Here is a 15,392-nt window from a genome sequence, read left to right on the forward strand (position 1 = left end):
GCTTTATTTTTCAGACCTAGGCCAGGTCACCACTCCTTAGAAAATCTAGTGATCTTTCACTATTGAGGACTCAACAGATTGGTTCCCAACTTACTCTGGACAGTTTATTGGCCTATTCCTACTGCAGTTCAGAACTCTAGAACTCAAACAATCCCCTAGTTTTGGCCAAACCCAGCAGAAGTTGCAGCTCACTATGTTAGCCAAGCATCATCCAACAACATACCTGGCTCACATAATGGATACTTGATACATTTTTTGTAGAATTGAATCTTGATTACTCCAATTATCTATTAGTCTATCATTACGTGGCCCTTTATTACATATAATTTTATTGCATCATGATCTGAAAAGGATGAATTTAATATTTCTGCCATTCTTCATTGGATTGTGAGGTTTTTATGCCCTAGTACATGGTCAATTTTTGTGTATGTGCCATGTACTGCCGAGAAAAAAGTATATCCCTTTCTATCCCCATTCAATTTTCTTCAGAGGTATACCATACCTAATTTTTCTAATATTCTGTTCAGCTCCTTAACTTCTTTATTGTTTGTTTTGTGGTTACATTTATTGAGTTCAGAGAGGGGGAGGTTGACGTTCTCCAGTAGTATAGTTTTGCTGTCTATTTCTTCCTGTAACTCCCTGAACTTCTCTAAGAATTTGGATGCTATACCATTTGGTGCATATATGTTTAGTAATGATACTACTATATTTTCTACGGTGCCTTTTAGCAGGATATAGTTTCCTTCCTTATCTCTGTTAATGAGATCTAATTTTGCTTTTGCTTTGTCTGAAATCATGATTGCTATTCCTGCTTTTTTTTCTTTTACTTTAGCTGAAGCATAATATATCCTATTCCAGCCTTTTACCTTTACCCTGTGTGTGTCCCTGTTTCAAATGTGTTTCCTGTAAACAACATATTGTAGGATTATGGTTTTTAATCCATTCTGCTATCTGCTTCTATTTTATGGGAGAATTCATCCCATGTACATTCACAGTTATGATTACTGTGTATTTCTCTCCATCCTATCTGCACCCCTGTCTATGCTTTTCTTCTTTCTCCCTTTCCCTCCTCACTAATGTTTTGTTTTTGATGACCACCTCCTTCGGTCCCTCCTCTTATTAGCCCCCTCTCTTTTCTTCCCATTTACCCTCACTACTTCTTCCCTCCCTTCTATTCCCCTTTCCTTTTCTTTCCCCTTTTCCCTCCTCCTGACTATAGGGTAAGTTAGATTTCTATACCTAACTGATTGTTATTCCCTTCTTGAGCCAAATCTGATAAGAGTAAGGTTCAAACAATGCTTATCTCCCTCTCCTTTCCCTCTGCTGTAATAGGTTTTTGTGCCTTTTCCTGTAAAGCAATTTACCTTTGTCTGCCTCCTCCTTTCCTTTTCTGCCAGTACATTCCCTTATTTAGATCAGATTAATCTACTTACTTAGATCCATTTATCCCACTTGATTAGATTTTTTTTTCATTACATCATAGTCAGCTTATACCCACCCCCTCTATGTATACTCCTTTAAAGTGGTGTACTAACAATATAGTTTTCAAGAGTTACAAGTGCCATCTTCCCTTGTAGGGGTGTAAACAGTTTGCCCTTATTAATAACATGTTGTTCTTGTTGTTGTTGTTGTTGTTGTTTTTCCGTCCCATTTACCTTTTTATGTCTCTCTTGAGTCTTGTATTTGAAGATCAAATTTTCTGTTCAGCTCTGGTCTTTTTAGAAGGAAGGTTTGGCAGTCCCTTTTTCACTGAATATCCATCTCCTCACCTGAAACATCATACTCATTTTCACTGGGTAGTTGATCTTTGGTTGTAATCCAAGCTCTTTGCCTTATGGAATACCGTATTCCATGCCCTATGATCTCTTAATGTATAAGCTATAAACTCCTGTATAATCCTGACTATGGTTCCATGATGTTTAAATTGTTTCTTTCTGGCAGCTTGCAGTATTTTATCTTTGACCTGGTAATTTTGGAATTTGGCTACTATATTCCTTGGTGTTTTCAATTTGAGATCTCTTTTGGGAAGTGATCAGTGGATTCTTTCTATGGCTATTTTACCTTCTGGTTCTAGGACCTCAGGGCAGTTTTCCTTGATGATTTTCTTTCTTTCTTTCTTTCTTTTACTTTATGTATTATGAAATAGTTTTTATTTCAAAGTTTGTTCATACCAGAAAAAAAACAAATATTCAAATTAAAGTTAATTTTTTCATTTGACATTTCAGTGAGCAAAAAGCTTGATTACAAAGTGAGAGTATTATCAAGGAACTCAGTTATTCCCCTAGTTACCTTGTGAAAGATGTAATGGAGATCTTATACCCTTTGGACACACACATAGGATAGGCCTTTTCTGATTCAGTTTGGTCCTCACTTTTCATCTTAAAAGTAGACTAATAAATTTGATGCCTGGGAAATATCTGGCAACAGAGCAACATATTCTTATGTTAATTACTTTTAAAAATTGTTTGTGTGATCCTAATTAAGAATCAGGATGCTAATATTCATTAATGAAATCAATGAACAATCATTAAGTGCCTACTATGTGCCAAGCATCATATAATTTCTTTTTTCTTGAGATTATTTTTTCCAATTTACTTGCAGGGACATGTTTTTCGTTTATTTTGGTTTTTTGGGTTTTTTTGCTAGAATTTTGATAAAAATTCTAGATAGTGCTTAAAGTCTTATGTACAAGTGGGGGAAAAAATCCCAAGAGATTTTTATTTAAAATATTCAGAAGAGCCTCTTCAAGTAATGAAAACTGCATATCAGCAGTGATAATACATACTTTCTCTCACCTTAAGGTTTAGACATTACACTTAAGATAAATCATATTTCCTCATGGCAGAAGAGGAAAAGAGCACAAGACTTGGAATTAGAAGACCAGCATTCAATTTTTGGCAAACTACTTTGCTAGTCTGAGCCTTAGCTTCCTCATCTAGAAAATGGGGACACTCATACTACCTACACTACCTATCTATCTCATGTAGTTGTGGAGAAAATGCTTTAGAACAAATTCCTTATAGAAATGGGAGTTGTCATTATTACTGCTTGTGCTATCTACCACATAGGGTTGCTGTCAGGAAAACACTTTGTAAGCTGTAAAGCACTATCTATTTACATGTGAGCTATAATTAAAATAACAATTATTATTGTGCTCTAGGGTTCTTTTCATACACAGTCAGCTTTCTTGGTTAATTTGAATGTTTTTTAGAAGTTTTTTTTCCAATTACATATAAAAAATTTTAGCATTCATTTCCTTAAAAATTTAAGTTCCAAATTATCTTTCTTCCCTCCCTCTTTCCTTCAGAAGGTAAGCATTTTGATATAGATTATTCATTTACAGTTATGCAAAACATTTCCATGTTAGTCATATTGCAAAAAAAAATAGGAAAAAAAGAAAGAAAAAAGTATGCTTCGATGTGCATCCAGACACATAAATTCTTTCTCTGGAGGTAGATAGCATTTTTCATCATGGGTCCTATGGAATTGTCTTGGATCATTATATTGCTGAGAATAACTAAGTCATTAACAGTTGATCATTGTACCATATTGTTGTTACTGTGTACAGTTTTTTCCTGGTTCTGTTCACTTCACTTTGTATCAGTTCCTGTAAGTCTTTCTGGATTTTTCTGAAGATTCCTGCTCATCATTCCTTATAGCTCAATAGTATTCTGTCACAATCATATACCACAGCTTGTTCAGCTATTCCTCAATTGATGAGCATCCCCTCAATTTCCAATTCTTTGCCACTACAAAAAGAGCTGCTATGAATTGAATGTTTTATCTTAAAAGAAATCTTAACACATAAAATGCATTACGGACTACCCATTAAAATTGTGAGACAAATAGAAGAAAAATCTTTTCCTAACTAGAGGATACCTCTCTAAATGCTTTCAAAATTTCATTTGACCTCTCTTTCTGAAGAAAGAGAAGTCATTTAAAATATATCCCTTCAGTTTTGTTAATACTGGGAAAATAGTTTTTAAATGTGCAAAGTCTACTGCTTTTCAGGCAAATGAAGAACAAAAATATGGCACTATTTCAAAAAAGATGCCAATAAAATCACATGGCACAAAGATTCAAGCCAATCTTCAACATCACAAGTTAGTTATAATAACATGTAATGGTTTTATGGTAAACAAGGAGCTTACAGTATTAAGAACAGGAATAAAATACTGCTTACTCTTGGTGGCTATGCTAATTATATATTGGCACATAATAATCTTACAGTCTCCCATTCAAAACTACTTACTACTGACTGAATTTAAGCACAATTTTTTTTAGTATTTTTAATTAAATTTCTGTACCAAAAAAATAAAGCTTAGCCATTGTAAACAAACATATCTACACCAATGTACATCCTAGAATTCTGATGTAAGCAAAGATACATGAGAATGTTCTAGTCTTCATCTGGACATCCACCATCTTCTGTGAGATCAGGTTGCAAAGGATGAGATTCTCTTTTAGGTTTTCCTAGGCCACTATTTTCTGCCTCTGCTTCATCAAGAATTTGATTCTCTTTTTCTGAGTATTTAGGTGACACCTCAAAGAATTCTCCAATTCCTTTTTGCCATGTGGGTGTTGGCCATACACATACTGGGTTCCCACCTGAATACTTATCTTCAACTTTCTAGGATGGAGGCAAAGGAGAAGTGATGGCAAAGCTGTAGCAACCCAGAGCCTTCCGGAGCGCTTAAGCCACCACTACTTTGTAATAGGAGCCTGGCATGCAGTCGACATTAGTCTGCACAATGATCAAAGTAGGAGTGGATGACAAAACAACAGGGACAGGGACAAGGCCTGTGGACAGAGGTCAGATCCTCCCAAGAGCTACACAATTGGAAAGCCAGCAATGATTTTCTGAAAGATGCTGTCCAGGCTCTTTTTTTCATCATGGTTTGAGATACACCAATGATTTTTAAATTGTCTCTCCTGGATCTATTTTCCAGGTCAGTTGTTTCACCAAGGAGGTATTTAACTTTTTCATCAATTTTTTATTCTTTTGTTTCTTTTTTATTGAATCTCATTCTCTCACAGAGTCATTAGCTTCCACTTGCCCAATTCTAGTTTTTAACGAATTGTTTTCTTTTTTTTCTTTTCTTTTCTTTTTGTTTCTATCTATCTATATCTATATATACGTACATATAATTTTTTCCCCTCCAACTACCCTAATACTGACAAAGGTCTCATGAGTTATAAATATCATCTCTCCATGTAGGAATGTAAACAGTTCAACCATAATAAGTCTCTTATGCTTTTCTCTTTCCTGTTTATCTCTTCATGTTCCACCTGAGTCTTGTATTTGAAAATCAAATTTTCTATTCAACTCTGGTCTTTTCATCAAGAATGCTTGAAAGCCCTCTATTTCACTGAATGACGATTTTTTCTCCTGAAGGATTATACTCAGTTTTGCTAGGTAGGTGATTCTTGGTTGTAATCCCATCTCCTTTGCTCTCTGGAATATTATATTCCATGCCCTATGGTCCCTTAATGTAGAAGCAGCTAAATCTTGTGTTATCCTGATTGTGTTTCCACAATACTTGAATTGTTTCTTTCTGGCTACTTGTAATATTTTCTCCTTGACCTGGGAACTCTGGATTTTGGCTACAATATTCCTAGGAGTTTTCCTTTGGGGATCACTTTCAGGTGGCGATCGGTAGATTCTTTCAATTTCTATTTTGCCCTCTGGTTCTAAAATATCAGGACAGTTTTTCTGGATAATTTCTTGAAAGATGAAGTCTAGGCTCTTTTTTTGATCATAACTTTCAGATAGTCCAATAATTTTTAAATTCTCCCTCCTGGATCTGTTTTCCAGGTCAGTTGTTTTTCCAATGAGGTATTTCACATTGTTTTCTAATTTTTCATTCTTTTGGAATTGTTTTACAGTGTCTTGATTTCTCATAAAATCACTGGCTTCCAATTGCTCTATTCTAATTTTTAAGGAAGTATTTTCTTCAGTAATCTTTTGGACTTCATTTTCCATTTGGCCAATTTTGTTTTTTAGGGCATTCTTCTCTTCATTAGCTTTTTGGACCTCTTTTGCCATTTGGGTTAGGCTATTTTTTGAGGTGTTATTTTCTTCAGTATTTTTTGGGGGGTCTCCTTTAGCAAGCTGTTGACTTGTTTTTCATAATTTTCTTGCAAAACTCTCAGTTTTTCCTCTACTTCTTTTACTTACTTCTCAAAATCCCTTTTGAGCTCTTCCAAGGCCTGGGATTGATTCATATTTTTCTTGGAGGTTTTGGATGTAGGAGCTTTGGCTTCGTTGTCTTTTTCTGGTTGTATGTTTTGATCTTCTTTGTCACCAAAGTAAGATAATATAGTCTGACTCCTTTTGCACTGCTTACTCATGATCCCGGCCAATTACTTGAGTTTTAAACTCTTTGTTAAAAGTCTGCTTGCAGTGTGGAGAATGTTCTGTCCCAAGCTTCAGGGGTTTGTACAGCTGTTTTCAGAGGTTCTTCTAGGGACCTGTAAATTTTCAGTTCTTTCAAGGTGGTATGATAAGGGGCAAGGTGTTTCCTCTTCACCGCCACAACAAGCTCCACCACACCAGCTGTCCTCCTCGCCCCAGACCGCCCCTCAGAACTGTGACCCAGATCCAAGCACAGGCAAAGCAAGAGATTCCTGCCTCAGCATTGGCAAAGAGGTCCCTGCAATCCCCCTCTGATCAACCACTTGATTCCCCCTCAGTCTGTGGGCTGGAAGCTCAGGAAACAGCCGCAGCCCTGGCAGTGGCTGAGACCTAGCTCCTTCTCTCACCACAGTCACAGACTTTTCCCACTGACCTTCCAAGTTGTCTTTGGTGTTCATGGGCTGAGAAGTCTGGAAACCACCACAGCTGCCCACAATTCAGCCAGGGTCTCTGCAAATTGCGCTCCTCTCCCTGCCCGGCACAAGATACCTTTTTCCGATCAACCATCCAGGCTGTCTTTGGCTGGAAATTTGTTTCACTCTGTCTTTTTGTGGGTTCTGCTGCTTTAGAATTTGTTTAGAGCCATGTTTATAGGTATTTGGAGGGGTTTGGAAGGGGAGCTCAAGCAAGTTACTGCTTTCCCTCCACCATCTTTGCTCTGCCCCTCAAATTGTTTTCTTCTATTAGATTTTGTACCTCATTCTCCAATCGGCCAATTGGATTTTTTAAGCACTTTTTTTTCCTACAGTTAATTTTTGTCCTTCCTTTTCCAAACTCTTGACTCTCTCTTGCATACCTCTCATTTTCTTTCCCAATTTTTCTTCTTCCTTTCTTATTTGACTTTTAAAATCCTTCTTGAACTCTTATAAGAAGGCTTTTTGGGCTTGAGACCAGTTCATATTCCCCTTGGAGTGCTTCCCACAGTTTTGCTAAAGCACTGGGATACTTGGTTGCCATATGATGCTGAGGCTCATGGTGTTTTTTTGAGCTGGTTTTCACTGATTCCCCTGCCCTCACTGAGGCACTCAGGGCTCCTGGTGTTGGTGTTTGCGTACTCCATTACCTGGGTTTCAGGATCTCCTCCTGGTATGCTGAGGTGAGGCCTTCTGCTAGCTCGCTGGGATGCCTCCCATTCTGTACTACTCCCTTTCCCCCAGGGCAAGAGGGGATATTTCCCATTAATCCCTCAAGGTACCTGGCCCACAGGACTGCTATACCCCATATTTCTACTGGCTCAGCTGTTCCAGGGTCTTTTCCTGGGGCAATTTTTTCTGGGATTTCAGAGGTTAATAAGGGAGGGTGGGAGCGACTTACTTTTTAGTCCACCATCTTGGCTCCCAGAAGTAGAGTTGAATCTTGAGTATTCCAATCAAACTCTAGTATTTCTTCATTGCTCTTCATTCCTACTTCAAGTAATTGATTTGACAAGTGTTTGTTGATGATCTGCTTTGTATGATACTGTGTAGGATGCCAAGTAGTAGCAATAAAAGTACAGTGAAGATAACACATGTATACAGCTAAATAGAATATGACAGATAGCATGGTAAGTACACAAGAGGAGTATAAAGTGCTATGGGGTTTCCAAGAAAAAAAATGCTATGAATCTCTTCAGTAAAAAGCAGTGCATAGTAAGTGCTGTCAGAGGAGCATGAACTAATAGGAGTTGGAATGCAGAGAAGAAAACAAACACTTTCTGTTGAGAACATAGTAGAGGCTGTATTTGAATTTTGCCTTGAAGAATGGATAAGATTTCAATAGGTGAAGTGGGGCAGATTAAAACAAAGGTGAATTGGTGGATAGTATATGATTTTTGAGAATGGCAAACAGTCTGGATGACTGGAGTATAGAATGCATGCTGGGGAATGGTAGCTGATAAAGGTAGGAAAGTAGACTAGGGATTTTAAAGAACGTGGAAATTTTGGCTCAGGTGGTTCAGAGTTTATTTTGCAAGGAAAAGCAACTATTAAAAGATATCTGAACAAAGGAATGGTACAAAGATAATGGTGCTTTAGGACATTACAGTAGTCAGAAATGAACAAAATCTAATGAAAGAGAAAGAGCCTATAAGTAGTCATGAGGAAATCAGAATCAATATGGCTTAGGCATTAAAGTATCAGACTTAAAATTAGGAAGTTCAAGGCTTGAATTCCATATTAAATTCTAAGTAACTCTAGATCCTGGGAAGGACTCAACCTCATTTTCTTGATCTGTAAAATGTAGAATATATACTATAATAATGATATTGCTTTTAAAGATTAAAAGTATATAAAGATCTTTGCAAACCAATATAAAGTGGATTCATATCCCTTCAGAGATACTTGTTCTTTGTTGGTAAGCAAATTATTTATTCTCTCTGAGTGTCAGTATATGAAAATGGAGATAGAAACAACCTACCTGACATGATCTGGGATCAAATAAAAAAAATAAATTTAATGTACTTTGGAAATCTTCAAGCAACTTGTGAATGTTATTAATATTATTACTTTTAGATTTTATAGTCTAGGTGAAAAATAAAGAGTGAGAAAATTGTATTTCAATATGCAATCACAGTTCATTGATTCTCTCTGGAGAGAGATAGCATTTTTTATCATTAATCCTTCACTATTGTCTTGGGTCATTGCATTGATCAGAGTAGTCCTTGTTCACTTCTGATCATCTTTACAATGGTGCTGTTGCTGTCCACAATGATCTCCAGGTTCTCCTCACTTTACTTTGCATCATTTATATAGTTTCTACTATGCTTAAAAAAAAAAGCCCTTGTTAATTCATATATTAAAATAGTACTCCATCACAATCATATGTCATGACTTGTTTAGCTATTCCCCATTTCATTAAGCATCCCTTCAATTTCCAATTCTTTGTCACCAAAAAAAGAGCTGCTATAATTTTGAATGTATAGGTCCTTTTCATTTTCCTTTGATCTCTTTGAGATATAGACCTAGTAGTGGTATTGCTGGGTCAAAGTGTAAGCACAGTTTAATAATCCTTTTTTCACAGTGCCAAGTTGTTCTCCACAATGGTTGGACCAGTTCACTGCTCCATCAGTAGTTCATTAGTATATGTATTTTTTCCTCACACCTCCCAGCATTTGTCATTTCTGATACATGTGAGGTGGCAGCTCAGAGTTGTTTTAATTTGCATTGCTATAATCAATAGTGATTTACAAGATGCTTTCATGACTATAGACAGCTTAGATTTCTTTTTCAAAAACTGCCCATTTATATACTTTGCACATTTTTCAATTGGCAAATGACTCTTATTTTTATAAATTTGAATCAGTGCTATACTCAGTATATATTTGAGAAATTAAAAAAAAGAAATGAGGCCTTTATCAGAGAAACTGTAAAAAAAAAGTTTGATATTACTTCATTATATACAGTATCTTTTTAGCAAAATGTAGTTTCCTTGACAATCCCTTTTAATTGGGTCTATTTTTATTTTTGCTTTGTTTGTGATCATGATTGCTTCCCCTGCCTTTTATCTTCAGCTGAGGCATTTTAGATTATGCTCCAGTCCTTTGTTTTAACTCTGTGTGGGGCTTTATGTTTCAGGTATATTTATAGTAAACAACATGTTGTAGAATTCTGATTTCTAATCCCTTCTGCTATCTGCTTCTGTTTTATGGGAGAGTTCATACCATTCACATTCACAGCTATGATTACTAAATGTGTATTTCACTCCATCCTTTACTTCCCCCTGTTTATACTTTTCTCTCTCCTTTCACCCTGTCCCTCCTTACCTGAGTTTTGGTTATGGTCACCACCTCCCTCAATATGCCCTCCCTTCAGCCCTCCCACACAGAAACATTCACACACACACACACACACACACACACACACACACACACACACGATACTTTATAGAGAATTTTGAGGGGTATGAGAACTCCTAGAGTTGTTCTCGTTTGGCATTGTATTTCTTGAATGACCTAAATTTGAAAAGAGCAACTAGAAAGTAGTATTTTTTGTCTTTTTTTTCCATTAATTTTTAGGTTGTAAAGAAACTGTCAATTTTTTTTGTTTCCTTTATAAATCAGACTATTTGCCTTAAAATAAGAATCACATGATTTAAAATTTAAGAACTGATATCTATTTTAATATTTAATTCATTATGAATATGTAACTAATATAAGCAGTATGGATATTTCCTCTTTAGAAGACTGGTGCCTAGCAATTTACTTAGAACATCCTGTGGATACTCATCCATGTTATTATTATTTTCAATTCTTTCTTTGAGTATTTCTATACTTCTAAGCTCTATTGTGCCCTAAGTCAGAAAGATTGTGTGAGACTTATGGGCTGCTTGTATAATGACCTAGATACTTGAAGAAATCAGCATTGTAAATTTGATCACTATTTGATACCCTCACACCTTTTGTTTTTTTTTTCTGTTTGTTTTTTGTTTTGTGTGTGTGTGTGTGAGTGTATGTGTTTTTTAACCTGTCCTATAAGGGGATATATTCAGGCTTTTTTTTGCAATTAGAATCTTAAAGCTTTGATGGGTCAAAGAATAAATCCTGGAAATACTAGTAAGTGTCATCAATGAAAATTATGAGAAAAGATTCCAAACAAACATGTGATACAACTAAATCATTACTTTGGGGGAAAATATTTATCTCTAAACATTTTTATCAAGAAAAGAGAAAAAGAGAAAATAAGTAATTTTGTTATAAAACAAAAAAAATGTTTAAAGCAAATTGAAACTGCCAACAAAATACTCAAGGAAAAATTCTTAATTACCAAAGAACATGTTTAGATGAAATAGCTGAAAACTTTTAAAAGAACCAGATCAACAGAAAAAAAAAGCAGTAAATTATTTAAATAATTCAATGTTAGAAAAAAAAAGTTGAATAAGCCATAAATTAACTCACAAGACAGGGAGTTAGAAGCTAGGATCAAGTGAGCTTAAAGTGAATAATATCAAATATTCAAATAAAAATTAATTACAAAATGCACTTTTATTATCACCATTTTATAAAACTGAGGCAGAGATAGCTTAAGTGACTTGTGCAAGATCACATAACTAGGAATTGTTTGAGGCCATAGTTGAACTCAAGTGTTCCTGACTCCAGACCCACTGTCCTATCCACTGAAATACCTTAACCAGGTAAAGATAAAGAAGATAGAGAAAACTATAAACCAATATCTGTACTGATTATTGATTCAAAAACATTACATAGATATTAGAAAATTGATTGCAATATATAAAGTATATTATATATTATGAAAAGCTTGATTTACCAAGAATTCAAGGTTGATTAAATAAAGTATAAACACTAAACATTAATAGATCAGGGATATCAGGTATGCAGCCTATAATACTCCCAAGTCATGTCTGAACCAGATTAAAATGTAATTGGGAATTTTTTAAAATAATAGATAATATACAAACATGGATAATATTACATTTTAAAAATCAGTCAATATTCAGTTAACAGGGTTCCTTATGCACAATTTAGTGATCTCCCTTCTATTTTTATTTTAGTATGACACCACTGTAATAGGCCAAAGTAATAAAATATAAAATGACAAAATCCACACAATCATATCACTTGGTAATGGAAAGATTTATTGTCAAAAGCAGCACTTTTTTTCTTAAAATACTAAAAAAAAATAAAACATTAAATGACTGTTAAATATAGTAATTATTTAAAAATAGAAGAAATAATATATGTAATGAGGAAAAAAGGTCATTCCAATAAAATTAGGGATAAATCAGGGATCTCCAATATCACCACTGTTATTTAATATTGTGCTAATCATTCTAGCTATAGAAAAAAATAAAAGGAAATGGGAATTGAGAAATAATCATAAGCAAAGATAAAACAAAAGATTTTTGCAAATATTATAATGTTCTTTCTAGCAAAACCTAGAGTCAACTAAAATATGATAAATTCAAAAAAGGTATAGAATATTAAAATAAAAAATACACATGAATCATCAGTATTTCCATGTATCACATATAAAACCCAGAAGGATGATATAGAAAGACAGAGTCCACTAAAATAACTAGAAAAATGTCTGAAAAATTGCAAATCTGTCTACCAAGACATGCTCAAAAGCTATGTGAGTGCAACTACAAAATATAATTTACAGAAATAGAGCCCTCAATAATTAGAGAAATATTACTTGCTCATGATAATATGACAAAAAATTCAATATGACCAATGCTGTCCAGGTTGTTTAGAGCCATACCAATTAAACTACCAAGGGATCATTTTATAGAGCTACAACAATTAATGAAATCTATAAGAGGAACTAAGATCAATAATCTCAAGGGAAATAATGAAAAAAAAATGGGAGAACATGGAGCCCAGAATTACTAAATTTCAAACTATACAACAAAGCAGTTTAATTCATCAAAATGATATTGTCTTATTAGTAAATGAAAGATGATGGTTGGCCAGAAGGAATACTATTAATAAGTACACAGAAACAAGAATGATGCTAATATGTGTGAGGGACAATTTTTGAAGCAATTCACCTTCAGTGAAATATTTGAATATGTGAAGAATTTGTAATGTAATATATTGAAGGCAGGTTGGTGGTAGACATTGGAGGTCATTTAATCCTGTTTTAATGAAGTATCAACTTATTTTGCTGATGCTAAAAAAAAAGACTATTCATGCTCTGAATGTTTTGGAGTAGTATATGTGAATATTTCATCAATTTGAATAATTCTTCTCTGTTTTTCCCCCAGTCAGAATTTTATTGGGTGATATCACTGTGAACCCTGGCCCAGTGCCACAGCATAGCTGGAAACATATTTTCAACATGGTCCTATATCATGCAATTCTTACTAATACAAGGATACTAAGAAATCTTTAATTTCAAATTATCATATCCCAGGAATCCTCAGCTCTTTACATTTGACCCCACAGTCTAATAATCTATCTGTAAGATTGATTTATAGTATAAGAAATTGAAAATTCTTGCTCCATAAATGTTAAGAACATATCAAATCTTTGTAAATAAACATCCAGTGAAGATTAAAATGACAATTCTGATTAATTTTTATACACAGACTACTTGGAGTAAATGGGTAGGTAGGTTATATTGCCACTGGTTAGCCTCAGCCTCAGCCAGGTTCAGTTTGGGATCCATCATATCAGGTGTAGATGGACACAAAAGTCACTAAGATATTACACATTTACAAGACCAACTACAGACAGGACAGCTACATCAAGTATCAGGCCATTCATACTGGATTGGATTGGGTGGGATGGAGTGGGTCAAGACAGAACATCATTTAATACTCTGAAGATGCAGGAGTGAGAGTTGGAGGGAGAGCTGTGGGAAAGGAGATGGTCTATTTTGTGGAGAGAATTAGGGCCATAATTATGCCCTATAGACCAAGTAATTCAGCCAAGATCAGGATCAGGAACATCCAAGTAGTGGGGTATGTTGTGCTATTCCCCTGAACAATAGCATCACCTACAGTGCCAGTCAGAAAGCCAGCTGCCAGTCCATTCAAGGCCACTCTGAATCCTACATCTAGCCAAAGGAAGCTCTTAACATGTGTGAACTCAACTTGAGATACCATGTTTTTAACTCAAAGATGTACTTACCTGAAGTGATAAGCCAGTCAGTCAGTACACATTTGTTAAATATGTACTATGTGTTAGGCACAAAAGGGAACTACAATACTTAAACCTGAAGGGGGTGAGGGGAAGGACTAGAAGGAGGACACATGGTGGTGAAGAGAGTTAAGATGAAATCCTGCAGCCAGGTGACAAATTATAAGGTGGCTGACCTCAACCACTTCCCTAAGTGAAGGATCTGGTAGGGGCCTTCTTATATCCACCCCCACCAACATCATCAATCAGAGGGAGGGAGGAACCTTAGGAGTAGGGGGTATTGAATATATGTAAGTTTCAGAAATGAAAAATTCTTATAGCATTACTTTGCATATTCTCCCAGCAGTGCAAAAAAAAGTCCTAAATTTCTTTTTTCTATTTCGTTTCAAATAATATCATAGGCATTGTTTTCTATCAAAAGTTGAAAGAGTTCTTAGCATGTGTAGGGATATGATTCCCTCTAACAGAGTGAGGTTGACTACATATTTCCCTTAGGGTTTCTAGGTTCACCTTAGGGATTGGGAATACCTTTCTTTAATAATATAATTAAAGATTTGCTCAACATCTGATTCTAGGGTGCTTTTTTCCACTATTAGTCACAAAGCTAACAGTGGTGCCCCAATTTCATTTAAAATCAATTAGAATTTACTAAAGGATATATACCACTGAGATACAGCAAGAACAGAAGTTCAAACACATTGCCCCTCAACACCTGAGGCATTTGGAGGTGTGGCATACACTCTCCCCTATATTAGCTTGGTCTTTGAGGGAATATGTTGAAATTTTCACAGTTGCAACACAGAATTTCAACCAAATTAATTTTCAAATGTGGTAGGATAGGTACATGAATGTGACCATAATTCTGATACTGCTAGATGGGGCCAGACGGGTTACTTGGGACTTCATCTTTCAGTATCTGTCTTCTATTAAAACTTGGCATATACTCAAGGTCCTGATCTTATACCTACTCACTCTACTAATCTTTAAAGGTTATAGGTTATCGTTATCTCCGATGACCTTCAACTAAGATGAAGAAAGAACAGACAAAATAGGAACAGAAGGAACTTGCTCTTGGCTCTGAATGAGAGATGGTTTAAGGCTCTTTGTTCACAGGAGACCCTCAGAAGCTCATCCTATTTTTCCAATGCCAGCTGCACCAGAATAAAGATGATCCATGAGACCCACCTGACTGTCTGGCATTTTTTAAATGTACCCTACTTCCAGCATCACAGCCAATCAAAATGACATCTCTTTATCACATGATTAGCTGACTGGAACCTGTTGCAGAATAGTCTTTGTGTCATATAAATCAAGAGCAGGGCCCTTTTATTACACATCAACATCATTATCTTTCTGAATGCAGGCTCCCTAGACTCTATCACACGGGAATTTTTCCCCATT

The 15,392-nt window shown here is 35.4% G+C and overlaps 1 pseudogene; it reads right to left on the reverse strand.

The window, feature by feature from the left end:
- Window positions 1-4,399: 4,399 nt before the first annotated feature.
- LOC114033815 lies at window positions 4,400-6,922 on the reverse strand (annotated as a pseudogene).
- Between the last annotated feature and the right edge of the window lie 8,470 nt (window positions 6,923-15,392).

Source organism: Vombatus ursinus, unplaced genomic scaffold (assembly GCF_900497805.2).
Source record: "Vombatus ursinus unplaced genomic scaffold, bare-nosed wombat genome assembly UNPS02007460.1, whole genome shotgun sequence".
NCBI classification, from domain to species: domain Eukaryota; kingdom Metazoa; phylum Chordata; class Mammalia; order Diprotodontia; family Vombatidae; genus Vombatus; species Vombatus ursinus.